This window comes from Chiloscyllium punctatum, chromosome 23 (assembly GCF_047496795.1).
Source record: "Chiloscyllium punctatum isolate Juve2018m chromosome 23, sChiPun1.3, whole genome shotgun sequence".
NCBI classification, from domain to species: Eukaryota; Metazoa; Chordata; class Chondrichthyes; order Orectolobiformes; family Hemiscylliidae; genus Chiloscyllium; species Chiloscyllium punctatum.
In genome coordinates, this window is record NC_092761.1 from 9,254,410 (window position 1) to 9,274,663 (window position 20,254).

The window sequence follows — 20,254 nt, forward strand, 5'->3', positions numbered from 1 at the left end:
TGCTGAAGGTTTTAAATCACATAAAAAGTAGACAACTTTCTCGGAACTAATCAGGTGGATCCCATGACATTTGTGGGGGGCGGGGGGGGGGGAGGGAAGTTAGGGAAGAAATTGCGGGGTACCTTAGAGAGATATTTCTATCAAAGACAGCTACAGGTAATGAGCTGAGAGTCTGGAGAGTGACTAATGCTGTTCCAGTATTTAAGAAAGGCTGCGAGGGAAAGCCAGGGACCTAAAGACCAATTAGCTTGATGTACGTTGTGCGAATGTTGTTGGAAGCGATTCTGCGGGACAGCAGTTACATGCATTTGGAAAGGTAATGATTGATTAAGGATCGTCAGCACAGCTTTGTGCATACAAGGTAGTGTCTCAAAAACATGACTGAGTTTGTCGAAGAGATGATTAAGAAGATAGACAAAGACAGAGCAGTAGACATTGTCTATCCTGACTTCAGCAAGGCCTTTGACAGGGTTTATCGTGGTGCACTGGTTAGTAAGGTTAGATCACATGGGATCAGGGAGAGCGATACAAACGGACACAAAATGGGCTTGACAGTAGGAGACAGAGGGTAGTGGGAGAGGTTTGTCGTGTGGACTGGAGGCTCTGACCAGCGGTGTGCCATAAGGATTGGTGCTGGGCCACATGTGCATTATTTACATAAACGAGAATATAGGAATCATTGTTAGTAAGCTAAATAAGTGTTACAGTGGGGAGTGAAGACAGTTATCGAAGAGGCTCTTGATCAACTGGACAAGTGGGTCAAGGAATGAAAGATGGATTTTAATTAATGGATTTTGTTAAGACAAAACAGGGACGACTAACACTGTTAATGGTAGGGCCCTGTTCAATGCTGTCGAACAGACAGTGAGACCAAGGGGTGCAGTGACATTGTTCCTTGTAAGCGGTGTCACGGGTGGACAGGGGTGGTGAAAGCGGATGAGACACACTTACCATCATGGGTCAGAGCATTGAATACCTGAGTTGGTCCATCATGATACGGCTGGACAAGACATTGCTGGGTCCCCAGTTGGAGCACTGTGGAGAATTCTGATCATCCCGATTTAGGAAGCATTTTCTGAAACTGTACACGGAGCAAAGATTGACGAAGATGTTATTGATACTGGAGGGTTTGACTTACACGGATAAGGTGGATAAGCTGGAATGCACAACAGTGGGAATGAGATAGCTTTGGCAGATAAGGTTAAGGAGAATGCAAGGAAATTCTACAGCATACAAGCACAAAAAAAGCAACGAGAGAGACAATAAGGCCGCTCAGGTGTGGAACCACAGGAGATGGGCGAGACCCTAAATGAATATTTCATGTCAGAACATACTGTGGACAAAGACTAGGAAACAAAGGGAGAGAAACAGTGATGTCTTGTAAAGAGTCCCCATTACAGGAGAGGTGGTGTTGGATGTCGAAGAACTCAAAAGTAGAAAAAGCCTGAAGGTCCTGAACAACTGTATCCCAGAACATTGTAGCAAAGTAGTGGCAGGGAAACGAGCAGAAATATTTATATTATTGTCCTGCGTATTTCCATTTGGCATAGGTGGCTGAGGGGTGACCTTAAAAAGCTTTATAAACCATGAGGGGTACAGGTAACGTGAATAGTGAAGGTCTCTATCCCAGGGTAGGGGAGTCCATAACTAGAGGGCAGAAATATGAGGTGGGAGAGGGAAGACTTAAAAGGGATCAGAGAAGGACATTTTTCACAGAGACCATGGTGCACATATTGAATAAGTTGCCAGGGGAAGTGATGGAGAGAAGCACAATGACAACATGGAAAAGACATTTTAGGTAGATACATGGAGAGGAGAAGGCTTGAAGGGATATGAGCCAATTGCAAAGAAAGGTGACCCGTTCAGGAACCATCTTCAGCATCGACTAGTTGGATCAAAGTAAAGGTTCTGTTTCTGTTCTGCATGACTCTGTCATTGGAGGAAGAGACTACAGAGATAAGGCACACTGTAGACACTGAAGCAAATTACAGTGATAGGGATGATAGTCTGGAATGCAATACATTTCAAATCTGTGGAGGGACAATCGGGAAGAGAGGAGGCTACAGGGACAGGAACTGTTACAGGAGTTAAAAATTATTGAAGACATCGGTCTTCACCATGCCATAGATACAGTGTTGGAGAGGGAAATACAGAACAGAAAGATCCCAGGCAGCATTCCCACTCTCTCTTGGGAAGCCTGCTTTCCCTTCTGTTGTACTGATGCTCACTAAGACAGCACAGGCCTGGATTGATAACTGTGACACCCCGATGCGGTCTCTGTACAACAAAACTTACTGCAGGGGTGGTGATTGAGACTGAGGTGTGTCTGTACTCTGCTCCCCCTCCAGAACTGTATCTATGTCATGTCTTGATAGCCGATGTTTGGAGCCCTCTCATTGCTCTCTGCACTGAGTGATCTTACCTCACTGCAGGATTTATTGAAGGCTCCAGATCTCCCTGCCCTTTGTCTCTCTGGCTGACCAACCATCTTCAATGTGATGATGGACGAGACACCCAGCAGTTGGGAAGTCTATTGAGTCAGGATCTTCCTGAGCACCTACAGGAGACAGACAAATAGACAGAATGGGAATTTATACTGATGTAGTGAGAGTTACACATGGAAAATGGTCCTGAGTAAAACAGAGATCTGTAAAATCCCAGATTCCGTCCCTGGCCTGTGCTGCTGCATCTCTCTGGGGTGGAGAATTCTGTTGATTCAGGATCTGGAGTGGCTATAAGAGCGAGGGGCATTGACAGAGGCAGCAATTAGTCCCATACAGTGAGGGATACCATATGGAGAGATACTGAGTGATATCACCAGAGTGCTGGAAGGTATCAGGTTCAAACAATCATGTCAGAAGGTTTTAGAATCAAACAATTGTGTAGGAAGAAGGGGTTCTGCTTCATGACGGTATAACTGGTCAGGAATGAGCAACCAGTGAGCAGGTGAAGTGATGGCCTAGTGGCATTATTGCTAGAGCATGTATCCAAAACCTCAGCTAATGTTCACGGGAGACAAGTTTGAATCACACCATCAGAAATCAATAATTTTAAAGATAATAATTAATAATCCATAAATAACTATGAGACAATTGCCAATGAACAAAAAATCCAAACATTTGTCATTTCGAGAAGGACATCTGCTATTCTCACGTGGTCTACACGACATACCCACAGCAAAGCGTTTGCCTCTTAATTACCCTCTAAAATGGCCAAGCAAGTTACTCAGCCCAAGGGCAGCTAGGACTGGGCAAGAGAGGCTGGTCAGCCAGAGACACTAACATCCCACGAGTTAATAAAAGCAATCCCGTTACACTGGGCCCCACTGGAACCACGATGGGACCAGTGTCCTGGCCAATCATGTCGGTAGGTTTATGGACAGGGCTGTAAACTGACAGAGAGGATGCAGGGGCAGGGTCCAGGTGAAAGGAGCTTTCCAAATCCAAAGAGAAAAGGTGACGCATCAGAACAGCGTGGGAATGTGACTGAAGACAAGCAGAAAAGGAACGGGAAAGTTTAGTTAAAACTGTACATCAGTGAATCGGGTTGTGACAGGAAATTGTGAGAAAGAGTAAATTATGTTTTGTTTGGAATGGACAAAGTCTCTGCAATAAGGTCGATGGATTTGTGACACAGAGATAAAAGGGATTTAGACAGCAATGAGACATGGTTACAGGGCGAACAGAAGGTGGAGCATAAATATTCAATGGTTCACAAGCTTGTGGAAACTCAGGCAAAATGGGTAACACTAACAATAATGGATACCAAAGGCATTACAGAGAAAGCATTTGGCATCAGATTTTGAAGTAGAGTAAAGTCTGAATGTAAATTCTGGCTACTACTTGCCAAGGACACAAGCAGCAGAACAGTTTTAGCCACCGAACAGCATTTCATTGTTCATCACTGCAATAAACAGGAATCAATTAGAATTTTTAATAAAAGCATTGTGATAACTTAGGGAAACATCAATATTCCCAAAATCTCGGACATTCACACTGACAAGAGTGATATTGGAAGAAGAGTTCAGAGAATTTTTTTTCAGTGTTTCTTTGAATAACACATTGTGCAACTGACTAGGGACGTAACTATTTCAGAGCGACTGTTGTGTGATGTAACTTAGTGAATGAGTAATGTCACCTGGAGAGATCCTCTGGGAAATTGTGAGAAAGTGCAGTTTAAATAAACATAAAGTTTTAGAGTGAATCACAGAAAGGACAAGCTACAACTAGAAACAAAAATAGTCAATTACATGAGTTTGAGAGAACTGACCAAGGTGAACACGCTAAACAGAGTGAAACATGTGTCTGTAAATGGACAGTGAAGGAACATTTAAAGGAACAGTATAACACACTCAACAAAAGGACACTCCATTGAAACAGTAAAAACCTCAGCAAGAAATCCCCACTGGTCCCTCACTCAGGACAAAAGGGATCATACTTGATTATGAGGCTGAGAAGATCACCACAAAATACTTAAATCCTGAAGTGAGAGTGCGCTTTAGGAGTAAATGTTAAATGGAGTGCAAAGGGTCTGCTCGCAGGAGGAGGGCTGTGGGAAGAGGAATCATTGTCAAGGTTTAATGACACAATAGGAACAGGGAGAGGTGAAGGTGCTGGAGGTGGTGAGAGTGTTACAGAGAGTGCTCAGGGCCTGAATGGTGTTACAAAGCCAGTACGGATTTCTGCAGCTGGAGGGGTTTGCAGAGGTACGGAGGGACATATGTATTTTTTATTTATTCATTCATGGGATGTAGGTGTCACTGATTGCAACAACATTCTTTGACCCCACTGCTAATTACCCAGAGGGTAGCTCAGAGTCAGTCATATTGCTGTGGATCTGGAGTCACATGTCGACCAGACCAGGTTAGAATGTCAGATGTCCTTCACTAAATGAGGCAAGTGAACCAGGTGTGTTCTTCCGACTGAACAACAATGTTTTTATGATAGCCCCACCAATGTCTTTCCTACTCTCAATGCTCTGCTAATGAAGATAACCATCCCAAACTCCTGCTTCACCAGCCTATCTCCCTGGGTCACTGACTGACAACACTACCCAGGGCCCGAACATTAAATGGACAAGTCCCACCCAGGTGTGTTTCACCAAAATGGAACACTTCACCTTTATCTAATTAAACTCCATCTGCTATTCTTCAGCTCACTATCCCAGCAGTACTGTTCATCCTGTTGGATCATATAATCTTCTCCACTAACCACTTTACCACCAATGTCAGTGACACCCAAGAAGCTTACTTACCAGGAAACCAATATTCCCATCCAATCCATTTATCCAAATGACAAACAACAGTGGACCCACTACACCGCTGGTCACATGTCTCCAGTCAGATAAACATGTCTCCCATCACCCTCTGTCTCCTACTATCAAGCCCAATGTTGTATCCAGGTGACTAGCTCCTCCTGAATGCCATATCCTTTTTACATTGATCTGAGCTTATTACCCAGTTTACCAGACAGAACGTAGAACACAGAACAGTACAGAACAAGACCCTTCGGCTATGATGCTATGACAACTTTATATCCGACTGTAAGATCAAACTAACCTACATACCGTTCATTTTACTATTATCCATGTGTCTGTCCAAGAGTCTATGAAATGTCCCAGATGTGTCTAATTTTACCACCACCATTGGCAGTCCATCCGACCACCTACCATTCTCTATCCTCTTATCCATCCTCCATTCACCTTAAAATTACACCCCCTTGTAATAGCCATTTATGCGATAGGAGGAAACGTCTCTCACTATTCACTCACTCTGTGCCTCTCATCACCTTGTTCCCCTCTCCCCAGGTCGCCCCGCCCCCTTCTTCACTCCCAATGAGAAAAGCCTCAGCTCCTCCAACCTTTCTCCATAAGGACTGCCCTCCATTCCAGGCAGCATCCTGGGAAATCTCCTGTGTCCCCTCTCTAAAATTTACATATCCTTCCTGTAAAGAGGGGACCAGAACTGAACACAATATTCCACGGGTGGTCTCACCAGGACGCTATAAAGATGCAGTAAAACCTCATGACTCTTCAAATCAATCCCCTTGCTAAGGAAAGCCAATACAACATATGACGTTTTAACAACCCTATCAACGTGCTTGGCAACTTGAGGGATCTATGGACACGGACACCATGATCTCTCTGTTCCTCCGCACTGCCAAGTACTCTGCTGTTCACCCTGTATTCTGTATTCAAGTTCGACCTTCCAGAATGAATCACTTCACACTTATCCAGATTGAACTCCATCTGCCACTTCCAGCCCAGCTCTGCGTCCTGTCAATGTCCCATTGCAATCTACAACAGCCCTCCACATTCCCCACCACTCAACCAACCTTCGCATGATTGGCAAACTTACTAACCCACTCTCCAACATCCACATCCAAGTCATTTACAAAAATCACACAGAGCAGAGTCCCAGAGCTGATTGATACAGAACCCCACTGGTCACTGAGCTCCAGGCTCAATACTGTCCATCTGCTGCCACGCTCTGTCTTCTCTGGGCCATCCAATCCTGTATCCAGACAGACAGATTTCCCTGTATCCCAATCATCCTTCTTTTCTGAATGAGCCATCAACATATTCTGTCATACCCTCAAAGAATTCAATAAGGTTTGTGGGACATGACCTACACCTCATAGTCATGCTGACTGTCTCTGATTTAACTATGGTTTTCCAAGTAGTCATAAATCCTGTCTTTAGAGTCCTCGCCAATAATCTGCACTTCACAGACATAAGACTAAATCTGTAAATCCCAGAATTCAACCTCTGTAATATGGTCCAGACGCGACAAATCTTCTCTCCTCTGCCATGTTCCCCAGAATGACACTGGAGGATGGTGGGGGTTACAGAGATCGGGAGGGATATCAGGACACGAGGATTTTGTAGACATTAGGAGGGTTGCAGTGCCAAAAGGAGGTTTCAGTAATTGTGAGGTTTCATGGTGATGAAGGCATTTGAGGAGGGAGGGAGGGAGGATTGTAGGGAAATGAGAGGTTTCAAAGTTTCAGTGTTTTGTTAGGACTGCAAGAGGTTACTGAGTTGGGGAGGGTGTAAGCACTGGTGAATATTACATAAACATGTGGTTTTGGTTGCAATTAAGGAAGAGGATTCAGGAAGCTGGAGAGTATGGGGTCTGAACGAGGTTACACAAATGGGAAGAGTTGTCAGGAGTGGAGGTGTTTACAGAGACAACAATGGTCTGATCTGGAGCAGAGCACCCAGATTGGGAGGGACGTGGGGACTGGAGGTCGTTTCACAGGTAGGGAGGACCATAGACCCACAGGAGGTTACAGAAATGTGGAGAGCCGTAGGGCTGTCAGGGGTTCATGGAGATGGGAATGTTGGGAGGGATGGAGAAGTTTACAGGGATAAGGATGTTTGTAGGACAGGGCTGGATCACAGACAGGGACTGTTTTAAGGAACTGAGCAGATTACAGAGATAAAGATGTTTGTATCGACTGGAAGAACAAACTGAGATATGCAGGGGAGTCGTGACTGAAGATGGTTATCGACATAGGAAGGCTTAGGTTCTGGGGGTTATGGAGGCTGTGGAACCTGGATTTCTTTTCAGAGACTGGGATAACAATTTCGGTCAGAAACAGTTTCACAGATAAGGGAGTATAGCACAAACAGGAGGAAGTTGTAGGGGAGGGTGACGTTTAAACAGATAGTGGTGTAAGAGCTGGACAAGGTTATGGAGATGGGTAGATGGTGGAGACACAGGAGGAGCTTACATTGACATGGGGGTGATAGTGACAGGATGATGTTAAATAGATAGTGGGTTTTGTAGGGACTGGATTGGGAGAGGCACAGGCATGAAGTGAGTTTGACAGATCAGGATTACTGCAGAGACCTGAGAGATTACACTGATAGGGATGGTGGTCGGGTCTCCACAGACTGTTGGTGTTTAGGGACTGGAAGAGATTTGGTAGATAGGGAGGGATGTAAGAGCTGCAGGAGCTTATGGAGAGTTGAATAGTTGGAGCAATTTGCAGAGGTAGGTTTCTCAGACAGGAGTAGGTTATAGATAGTGAGGGTTGTGTGGTCTGAGCAAGTCAAAAAGAGCAGAGTTTTCACGTCTGGAAGACGTTACACTGACAGGGACAGTTGAAGAGACTGAAGCAAAAATGCATGGAGAAGGTTACACAGATAGGGAGGTGAGTAGGGACTGAAGGTGAATACATAGACATGGAGGGTTGTATTGTTAGACGGAGCTGAGAGGGATAGGGACCGGGGGAGGGATTTACACAGATAGGGAAGGTTGTGTTTTTGGAGAAGGTTACACTGATACAGACAGTGTTAGGGAGTGTTTAGTGGACTACAGAGGAGCTCAGACAGAATGTATTATGGGGAGTGGAGGAGATTACAGACACAGAGATGGCTGTCGGGTTGAAAAGACCTTCTCCAGATCCTCAGTGCTGTAAGGCTGGAGGGAGATTATAACAGTGAGTGTTGCCAAGACTTAACTACTTCACTGATATAGATCAGGTCTCAGCATGTAACTGCCAAAGGGAAATTGAGACAGTCCAGATGAGTTTTCAGAGATAAAAATGTTTATGGGAGTTTCAAGAGGGAACAATGATTGGGAGTGCTGTACCAAATGGTAATAGTTATAGGGAGGGTTCTAAAAGCAGGAAGAGGTGACAGACATATCGATCTTTGAAGGACTGGAGAAGGTTACATTGACAAGGAATGTTTTCGAGTCTGGAGGAGATTACAGTGTTAAGGAGAATATTGGGGATAAGGCAAGGTGTAAGAGATGGGGATGGTTGACAGGGCTGGACAATAACCTGAATAGAATCGCCATCGTGTGCAACCAGGCCATACACGCAGACACACAGTGAGGGAAGGACATGCACATACACACACAGTGAGGGGGATACACGCAGACACACAGCGAGGGAGGGACACACACAGCGAGGAAGGGACACGCACACACGCAGCGAGGGAGGGACACGCACACACGCAGCGAGGGAGGGACACGCACACACGCAGCGAGGGAGGGACACGCACACACGCAGCGAGGGAGGGACACGCACACATGCAGCGAGGGAGGGACACGCACACACGCAGCGAGGGAGGGACACACACACATACAATGAGGGAGGGACACGGACACACACAGCGAAGGGGGGGACATGCATCCGCACACACACACAGACACAGTGAGGGAAGGACACACACATACAGTGAGGGGAGGACATGCACACACACAGTGAGGGAGGGACACGCACACACACAGACCGGGACACACATGCAGACAGCGAGGAAGGGACAAGCACACACACAGCAAGGGAGGGACTCACACCCACACACAGCGAGGGAGGGACAAGCACACTCACAGCGAGGGAGGGACACGCACACACACAGCGAAGGGGGGGACATGCATCCACACACACACACACAGCGAGGGAAGGACACACACACACACACACAGTGAGGGGAGGACACGCACACACACAGCAATGGGGGACGCGCACACACACACAAAGCGAGGGAGGGACACACGCACACACCGAGGGAGGGATACACACTTTCACACACAGTGAGGGAGGGACACGCAAAGAGCTGCAGCGAAGGGAAACACACACACACACACACACACACACACACACACACACAGCAAGAAAGGGATACGCACACACAACGAGGAAGAGACATGCACACACACAACGAGGAAGAGACATGCACACACACAGCGAGGGAGGGACACGCACACAGCGAGAGAGAGGCTCACACACACGCATACACAAAGCGCGGGAGGGACACGCACAGACACGCAGCGAAGGGAGATACACACACAGACACAGTGAGGGAAAGACATGCACACACAGCGAGGGAGGGACACGCGGAGACACGCAGTGAGGGAGGGGACATGCACATACACAGCATGGGAGGGACACGCACACACACAGCAAGGGAGGGACACGCGCACACACAGCGAGGGAGGGACACGCGCACACACAGCGAGGGAGGGACATGCACACACACAGTGAGGGAGGGACACGCACACACACAGTGAGGGAGGGACACACAGCAAAGGAGGGAGGGACACGCAAACACACACACAGTGAGGGGAATACAGACAGACACACGGCGAGGGAGGGACACACACACAGCGAGGGAAGGATGCGCACATACACACAGCGAGGGACGGGGACACACAAACGTAAAGCGAAGGAGGGACACGCACACATACACACACACACACACACACACACACACACCCAGAGAAAGGGAGAGACGCGCACAAACAGCCAGGAAGGGACAAACACACACACTTATGTTGAGGGGAATACACGCAGACACACAGCGAGGGAGGGACAAGCACATACACTGCAAGGGAGGGACACGCACACACCGCGAAGGAGGGACAAGCACACACATGTCGAGGGGGAGGGCATGTGCACAGAAATTGAGAGGGGGCACACACAGACATGGCAAGGGTGGGACACATGCACACATCAAGCTGGTCACACACTCACACACAAAGCGAGGGACGGACACGCACACACACACACACACACACAAAGCGAGGGAGGGACACGCACAGATACACACACAGAGCAAGGGAGGGACACGTGTACGCACAGCGTGGGAGGGATACACGCACTACACACAGTGAGGGGGTTACCCGCAGACACACAGCAAGGGAGGGACACACACACACACACACACACGCACACACACACACACACACACAGAGCAAGAAAGGGATACGCACACACAACGAGGAAGAGACATGCACACACACAGCGAGGGAGGGACACGCACACAGTGAGAGAGAGGCTCACACACACGCATACACAAAGCGCGGGAGGGACACGCACAGACACGCAGCGAAGGGAGATACACACACAGACACAGTGAGGGAAAGACATGCACACACAGCGAGGGAGGGACACGCGGAGACACGCAGTGAGGGAGGGGACATGCACATACACAGCATGGGAGGGACACGCACACACACAGCAAGGGAGGGACACGCGCACACACAGCGAGGGAGGGACACGCGCACACAAAGCGAGGGAGGGACATGCACACACACAGTGAGGGAGGGACACGCACACACACAGTGAGGGAGGGACACACAGCAAAGGAGGGAGGGACACGCAAACACACACACAGTGAGGGGAATACAGACAGACACACGGCGAGGGAGGGACACACACACAGCGAGGGAAGGATGCGCACATACACACAGCGAGGGACGGGGACACACAAACGTAAAGCGAAGGAGGGACACGCACACATACACACACACACACACACACACACACACACACACCCAGGGAAAGGGAGAGACGCGCACAAACAGCCAGGAAGGGACAAACACACACACTTATGTTGAGGGGAATACACGCAGACACACAGCGAGGGAGGGACAAGCACATACACTGCAAGGGAGGGACACGCACACACCGCGACGGAGGGACAAGCACACACATGTCGAGGGGGAGGGCATGTGCACAGAAATTGAGAGGGGGCACACACAGACATGGCAAGGGTGGGACACATGCACACATTAAGCTGGTCACACACTCACACACAAAGCGAGGGACGGACACGCACACATACACACACACACAAAGCGAGGGAGGGACACGCACAGATACACACACAGAGCAAGGGAGGGACACGTGTACGCACAGCGTGGGAGGGATACACGCACTACACACAGTGAGGGGGTTACCCGCAGACACACAGCAAGGGAGGGACACACACACACACACACACACACACACAGAGCAAGAAAGGGATACGCACACACAACGAGGAAGAGACATGCACACACACAGCGAGGGAGGGACACGCACACAGTGAGAGAGAGGCTCACACACACGCATACACAAAGCGCGGGAGGGACACGCACAGACACGCAGCGAAGGGAGATACACACACAGACACAGTGAGGGAAAGACATGCACACACAGCGAGGGAGGGACACGCGGAGACACGCAGTGAGGGAGGGGACATGCACATACACAGCATGGGAGGGACACGCACACACACAGCAAGGGAGGGACACGCGCACACACAGCGAGGGAGGGACACGCGCACACACAGTGAGGGAGGGACACGCACACACACAGTGAGGGAGGGACACACAGCAAAGGAGGGAGGGACACGCAAACACACACACAGTGAGGGGAATACAGACAGACACACGGCGAGGGAGGGACACACACACAGCGAGGGAAGGATGCGCACATACACACAGCGAGGGACGGGGACACACAAACGTAAAGCGAAGGAGGGACACGCACACATACACACACACACACACACACACACCCAGAGAAAGGGAGAGACGCGCACAAACAGCCAGGAAGGGACAAACACACACACTTATGGTGAGGGGAATACACGCAGACACACAGCGAGGGAGGGACACGCACATACACTGCAAGGGAGGGACACGCACACACCGCGAAGGAGGGACAAGCACACACATGTCGAGGGGGAGGGCATGTGCACAGAAATTGAGAGGGGGCACACACAGACATGGCAAGGGTGGGACACATGCACACATCAAGCTGGTCACACACTCACACACAAAGCGAGGGACGGACACGCACACATACACACACACACACACACACACACACACAAAGCGAGGGAGGGACACGCACAGATACACACACAGAGCAAGGGAGGGACACGTGTACGCACAGCGTGGGAGGGATACACGCACTACACACAGTGAGGGGGTTACCCGCAGACACACAGCAAGGGAGGGACACACACACACACACACACACACACACACACACACACACACACACACACACACGCACAGCAAGGGAGGGACACATACACATACACGCAGCGAGTGAGAGACACACACAAAGCGAGGGAAGGACATGCTCACACAGCGAGGGAAGGACATGCACACACACAGCGAGGGAGGGATATACACAAACGCACAGAGCGAGAGAGGAACACGTACATAAACAGCAAGGGAGGGACACGCACACCCACAGGGAAGGATGGACAAGCAGACACACAACGGGGGGAGGGCATGTGCACAGAATTTGAGAGGGGGCACGCACACACAGCGAGAGGGGACACACACAGACACGGCAAGGGAGGGACACATGCACACACAGCAAGGGAGGACAGGCACTCACACGGTGAGGGGTGATGCGGTCACACAATGGTGGGGATATACACAAAGAGCAAGGGAGGGACACACGCACAGAGTGAGGGAGTGACACGTGCACACACAGCAAGAGGCGCGCACACACACACGCACGCACAAAGCAAGGGAGGGACACATACACAGACACACACACACATACACAGCCAGTGAGGGACATGGACACACACAAACATACACACAGCAAGAGAGGGACACGTGCACACACAGAGAGGGGGGACACACATGCTTATACAACGAGGGAGGGCCAAACACACACACACACAGAGCAAGGGGGGAAACTCACGCATACACAGCAAGGGAGGGACACGCACACAGTGTGGGATTGACACGCAGACACATACACACACACACGCAGCGAGGGAAGGACACTCACATACACTGTAAAAGGGTCACACATACTCACAGCAAGAGGGGACATGTACATACAGCGAGGGATGGACACGGTCATGCTCAAGCACACAAACACAGACACACAGCGAGAGAGGGGCACGCACACACACAGTGAGGGAGGCCCATACACACACAAACACACACACAGCAAGAGAGGGACACGCGCACAAACAGAGAGGGGGGAGACACATGCACACACTGCGAGGGAGGGCCACAAACACACACACACACATGCACAGCAAGAGGGACACACACACACACACATACAGCAAGGGAGGGACACACTCTCTCACACACACAAACACACACACACACACACAGAGCAAAGGAGGGACACACACACACCCAGTGAGGAGGGACACACACACACACAGCAAGGGGGGAATGCACGCGCGCGCATACACACACACACACACACACACACACACAGTGAGGAGGGACACACACACAATGGTGGGGATATGCACAAAGAGCAAGGGAGGGACACACGCACAGAGCAAGGGATTGACACGTGCACACACAGCAAGAGGCGCACACACACACACACGCACAAAGCAAGGGAGGGACACCCACACACACAGTAAGGGGGCACGTATACACATGCACAGCGAGGAAGGGACACACACACACAGCAACGGAGGGACACGCAACGAAGTGACACACATACACAGACACAGCCAGGGAAGGACATGCACACACAGTGAGGGAAGGACATGCACGTGCACATACACAGAGAGCGAGGGACACACACACAGAGAGGGGGAGGGACACGCTGAAACACGCAGCGAGGGAGGGAGCATGGACACACACAGCGTGGGAAGGACACGCGCACACACACAGCAAGGGAGTGACATGCACACACATAGCGAGGGCATGACACACAGCGAAGGAGGGACAAGCACACACACCACGAGGGGGAGGGCAAGTGCACACAAATTGAAAGGGGGCACACACACACAAAGCGAGGGAGGGACACGCAAAAACATATATATATATATATTATATATATACACACACACACAGTGAGGTGGAGACACATTCGCACGCAGCGAGGGTGGGCCACGCACACACACGCACAGCAAGAGGGACACACACACACACACACACACACAGCAAGTAGGGGAAACTCACACATACACAGAGAGGGAGGGACACACACAGACAGCGAGGGTGGGACCAAACACACACACACAGAGCGAGGGAGGGACACACACACACACACGGAGGGAGGGACACACACAGATACAGCGAAGGGGGATATGCGCACACACAGCGAGGGGGACCCGCACACTCACAGCATGGGAGGGAGACACAATTACACACACACACACAGAGGACACGTACGTAAACACACGCGCAGAGTGAGTAAGGGATACGCACACATACAGCGAGAGAGAGAAACATACACACAATGCGATGGAGTGACACAAACAGCGAGTGAGGGACACGCAGTGAAGGGGGGACACATAAACATATACAGTGAGGATGTGACACATACACACACACACACACAAAACGAGGGAGGGACACTCACATACACTGCAAGAGGGACACACATCCTCACAGCAAGAGGGGGACACGCACACACAACAAGGGAGGGACACACGCATGCGCAAGCAGACAAACACAGGCACACAGTGAGAGAGGGACACACAAATACACGGCAAGGGAGGGACATACACACACACAAAGACAGCGAGGATGGGACCACACACACACACACACACACACACACACACACAGAGCGAGGGAGACACACACACACATACACATAGTGAAGGGGCAACACATGCACACACAGCGAGGAGGGCCACGCGCACACACACACGCAGCAAGAGGGACACGCACACATACACACAGTTAAGGGGATACACGCAGACACACAGTGAGGGAGTGACACTCACATACACATCAAGAGGGACACATACTCACAGCAAGAGGGGGACACGTGCACACACACACACAGAGCAAGGGAGAGAAGGACACGCACACACAGCAAGGGGAGACATGCACTCACACACGCACAGCAAGAGGGACACACACACACACAGGACCTGACACATACACAGCAAGGGACAAAGGGACACGCACACACACAGAGCGAGGGAGGGACACACACACACACAGACAGCGAGGGTGAGACCACACACACACACACACACACACACATACACAGCGAGGGAGAGGCACACACACACACACACACACACACACACACAGAGCGAGGGTGAGACATGCACACAACAAGAGAGAAACATACACACAAACAGCGAGTGAAGGTCACGCAGTGAAGGGGGACACAAATACATACTGTGACGGTGTGACTCGTACACACACAACGAGGAAGGGACACGCGCGCACACACACATACACACACACACACACACACACAAACACACACAGACAGCGAGCGAGGGACACACACACAGCAAGCAAGAGGCTTGCTGAGACACGCAGCGAGGTAGGGATACACACATGCACAGCGAGGGAGTGACACGCTCCCACACAGCGAGGGGGGAACACGCCCAAACAGTGAGGGAGGGACACGCCCACACGCAGCGAGGGAGGGACACGCCCACACACACACACACACTCACACACTGAGGGAGGGACACACAGACATACAGTGAGTGAGTAATACGCATACACACACATACAGAGCGAGTGGAGGACACCCTCACAGACTGCAAGAGGGGCACACACACACACACAGAGCGAGGGTGGGACATTCACACAAACAGCGAGGTTGAGACATGCAGACACAGCGAGGGTGGGACATGTGTTCAGAAAGCGAGAGGGGGGACACACACACACAGCGAGGGGACACACACACACACACAAAGTGAGGGAGTGTGACAAGCAGACATACACACACAGAAACACACACACACACACACACACACACACACACACACAGAGGGAGGGACACGCACACACACTGAGGGATGGACATGATCACACACAGCGAGGGAGGGACAAACATACACAGTGAGGAGAGTTACACACACACAGCGAGGGAAGGGGACATACACGCATACACACACACACACAAACACAGAACAATGGAGGGACTCGTGCACACACAGGGATGTGCGTCCTCGGACGTGTAATCGTCCAGCTCTCACTCCAGTCTGCTCCCTCGCAGGGTCACCGTCTCTGTGACTCCCAGACGTGTAATCGTCCAGATCTCACTCCAGTCTGCTCCCTCACAGGGTCACCGTCTCTGTGACTCCCGGGTACAACTAGGCCTCGATCCTCAGTGCGGATTTATATTCTCCCAGGTGTGAGTCAGCCTCAAGCTCCTGCTCCAAGTTGCTCCCTCACACGGTCACTCCCTCTGTGACTCGGTGCTGATTTCGAGCCTCCTGCTCTGCTTTTTATCCAAATCCAAGTCCCAGTCGGCCTTGACCCTCGCTGCTGATTTATATTCTCCCGCTTTGTGCTGCAATCGCTCAGGTTCTCTCCCCTTGTGACTCCCAGGTAATGGAAGGCCTCAAGCCTCAGCTGAGATTTATAACATCCCATTCCACACTGCTCTCTTACAGGATCGCCGTTTGGCCTGGAAGACAGTGGAAAAGAGGAGGATTAGACAGGGCAGATGGTGTTACAGTGATTGAGCGAGCTGTAAGGGATGAAACAAGTTATCAGGGGAGCTAGGCAGACCTGCAGTAACTAAAGAACGTTACTAGAAGATACAGCGAGAGTTGCAGACACTGACGAAGGCAAACGAAATAGAGAGATGGTGGCTTGTTCATGACGGAGCTTTGTAGAGTCTAAAGGGCTTCAAAGTTTGTGAGGAGATCTGTAGCTCGGGTGCTCATTATTGTGGTTCTGTTCACAGAGTTGGGAATTTGTGTTGCAGACGTTTCGTCCCCTGTCTAGGGGACATCCTCAGGGAGCCTCCTGTGAAGCGCTTCTATGATCTTTCCTTTGCCATTTATAGTGATTTGTATCTGCCGCTTGCAGTTGTCAGTTCCAGCTGTCTGCTGCAGTGGTCGATATATCGGGTCCAGGTCGATGTGCTTATTGATTGAATCTGTGGATGAGTGCCATGCCTCTAGGAATTCCCTGGCTATTCTCTGTTTGGCTTGTCCTATAATAGTAGTGTTGTCCCAGTCGAACTCACGTTGCTTGTCGTCTGCGTGTGTGGCTACTAAGGATAGCTGGTCGTGTCGTTTCGTGGCTAGTTGGTGTTTATGGATATGGATCGTTAGTTGTCTTCCTGTTTGTCCTATGTAGTGTTTTGTGCAGTCCTTGCATGGGATTTTGTACACGACATTGGTTTTGCTCATGTTGGGTATCGGGTCCTTCGTCCTGGTGAGTTGTTGTCTGAGAGTGGCTGTTGGTTTGTGTGCTGTTATGAGTCCAAGTAGTCGCAGTAGTCTGGCTGTCAGTTCAGAAATGTTCTTGATGTATGGCAGTATGGCTAGTCCTTTGGGTCGTGGCATGTCTTCGTTCCGCTGTCTTTCCCTGAGGCATCTGTGGATGAAATTGTGTGGAGTTTGACCCCACCCCGCAGCTCACCAACAGGATAAACAAGACACTGAGAAACCTACAATAAAAACGGACAGATAACCATGTTTGACCTACAGAGAATGAAAACTGAAAGCAACAACATCCCCAGATTCTATGGACTACCTAAAGTGCACAAACCAGACATCCCACTCAGACTCATAGTATCACTACCAGGGACACCATCACACAAACTGGCTAAAGAACTACTGCAGAAACTGAAACACCTGATCAGTGGATCCAGACACTCTGTACAATCGACACAGGAATCCTTGGACATCATCAGAAATATACACAGCGACAAGGAAGAAACCATGGACTCATTAGATGTAATGGCACTGATCACCTCCATCGACAAAACCCTAGCCAGAGAAACAATAGCCAACCTGCTGGACATACAGAACAGACAACAGGACGTTGAACCTATCAACAAAGACGGCATACTCAAACTACTGGACCTGGGCCTCACAACACACTTCACATTCAACAACCAAATATATGAACAAATCAACAGCACCCCCATGGGCTCACCCATCTCTGGACTCATAGCAGAAGCGGTAATGCAAAGATTAGAACAAACAGTCTTACCACAAATTCAACCCAAACTCTGGGTCAGATACATGGATGACACCTTTGTAATCATTAAAAACACAGAAATAGAGAACACACACCGGATCATCAATGCCACAATCACAGAATCCGATTCACTAGAGAGGAAGAAAAGGACAACCAACTCCCATTCTTAGACGTGATGGTACAGAGAACAACTAACGGAGAATTCACCACAAAGGTTTACAGGAAAGCCACACACACAGACCAAATCCTAAACTACTAAAGCAACCACCCCAACACACACAAACGAAGTTGCATCAAGACACTGTTCAAAAGGGCAATAACACACTGCAGTACACCAGAACTACAAAAAGAGGAAGAAGAACACCTATACAATGTATTCGCCAAAAACGGATACCCCCACAATTTCATTCGGGATTGTCTGGTTGGATTTGCTCGACGACTGTCCTCTGATATTGATCAGGGCAGTGCAGATGATGTGGTTTATATGGAGTTCATTAAGGTCTTTGACGAGGTCCCACACGGAAGGCTGGTCCAAAAGGGAAGATCCCATTGGATTTAAGGTAAATTGGTAAATTGGGTCCACAATTGGTGGAGGGTTGGTTTTGGGATTGAAAGCCTTTGCCCAGCGGGTGTACCACAGGGATCTGTGCTGGAACTATTGCTGTTCAATATGGACATTAATCACTCGGATGTGAAAGCAGAAGGTAACATTAGTAGGTCTGCAGATAACCTGAAAGGTGAGGGTGTTGTCCACAGTGAGGGGGATGGACTCAGGCTGCAGTCTGATATCGATCAGATGATAAACTGAGCAGAGTAATGACAGACAGAGTTTACTTCTGATCACTGTGAGGTAATGCACTGTGGGAAGTCTAATAAACAAATGATATACATCATGAAGGGTAGGTCCTCCTGGAGAACTGAGGAACACAGGGACAAGTCCCTGGATGTCTGAAGGTGTCAGCACAGGTAGACAGGGTGGGGAATACACATGAACTGGGAGCAGGAGGGGGACCCACATCTGGTGGGGAACGTTTCTGGAGCTGCTCGAGAGGATTTAAACTTGTCTGGCAGGGGCTGTGTGACCCCAAAGGGTCGTAAGGTCAGAAAGAAAGTTGAGGCTGGTACAAATGTTCAAGAGAGCAATATAAGAAGACAAGGGAGGGCAAGGACATAGCAGACAATGAGGGAAAACTGGTGGATTAAACTGCAGTTATTTCAATACAAAGGGCCAGACAGATAAGGCAGATGAACCCAGAGCATGGATGGGAACATGGGATTGGGATCCCATAGATATTACAGAAACACAGCTGAGGGAGCAACAGGAGCAGCAGCTCAATGTTCCGGAGACAGATACTACAGGAAGGATAGAACAGGAGGGAAAACAGGAGGAGAGCTGGTGGGTTTGATTGGGGGAAAACATCCCAGCAGTACCTCGAGGGAGGATTCATGTAGGATCACCCAGTTAAATGATATTAGTGGAACGGAGAAATAAAAATTGGTCATTAGTTTTCTACGGTCAGACTACAGCGATAGGCAATGGGAGATGGATGAGCAAATATGTCAGGAGATTTCAGATATCTCTTAGAATAATAGGGTTGTAATGATAGGGGATCT

The 20,254-nt window shown here is 49.7% G+C and overlaps 1 long non-coding RNA gene across 3 annotated transcripts in view; it reads right to left on the reverse strand.

Moving 5' to 3' along the window:
* LOC140493961 (uncharacterized) overlaps window positions 1-20,254 on the reverse strand; it is a 51,663-nt gene that overhangs the window by 26,139 nt on the left and 5,270 nt on the right. For all 3 annotated transcript variants that reach the window (XR_011963803.1, XR_011963805.1, XR_011963804.1), the window contains exon 3: window positions 2,423-2,557. This is a non-coding gene — a long non-coding RNA (uncharacterized lncRNA). The remainder of the gene's footprint in view (window positions 1-2,422; window positions 2,558-20,254) is intronic.